The following is an 804-nucleotide window of genomic DNA, read 5'->3' on the forward strand; positions in this document are numbered from 1 at the left end:
TAGAGGCCATGAAGAATCATCTGACAGCCAGAATAAAGGGACATTTTTGGCATGCATGGATCTTGTGAAAATGTTTGACCCTTTCTTGCAAATGTACAAACCACCATCCAACACCACCTATCTTTCACCAGGTTGTCAGAATGAAATGATACAATGTTATTCAGAGGAGGTAACGGCAACTATTTTAGGTGAGATGAGGGAGTCAAAGATTATGGCTGATGAAGCCAGAGATGGAAAAACCGCACGGTTGTCGATCTGTGTCAGATATGTTTCACAGGGTGTTTGTTATAAAGGAAAGGTTCCTAGTCCTTACATATTTGACCAGTTTTGATGTTGCATCAACATCAAATGTCATTGAGAACCAGTTGGTGGAAAAAGGCATTGATGACTTGAAATGTGTAGCTCAAACCTATGATGGGGCAGCAGTTATGAGTGGGCCTGTAGGGGGTGTCAACAGTGTATTTGCTGTTGGTTTTCCACACTCTACTGTCTGTAACAGTATATTTACACAGATACCTGCAGAAGGAGAGCACTGATCTTGCCCAGGTGGTGGAACATAAAAATGCAGTAATCGATTCTCTGAAGGAGAAACGCAATGATGCCACTGCTGCAGATGTTCATGCCAAGGCTATGGCCTTATGTGAGGCTAACCAAATAGCCCAGGATCCTCTTATAAAGAGGCGCAAGGCAAAACAAATGGAGGAATATGTTGTGGAGTCTGCTTCTGCACACTCACGTTGAGTTTACGTGGGTGGGATCAAATAATCAACATGAATCAGAAAGCTGGCTTGCAGAGGGCTGGTT

The sequence above is a fragment of the Austrofundulus limnaeus genome, unplaced genomic scaffold (assembly GCF_001266775.1).
Source record: "Austrofundulus limnaeus strain Quisiro unplaced genomic scaffold, Austrofundulus_limnaeus-1.0 Scaffold41, whole genome shotgun sequence".
Taxonomy (NCBI): Eukaryota; Metazoa; Chordata; class Actinopteri; order Cyprinodontiformes; family Rivulidae; genus Austrofundulus; species Austrofundulus limnaeus.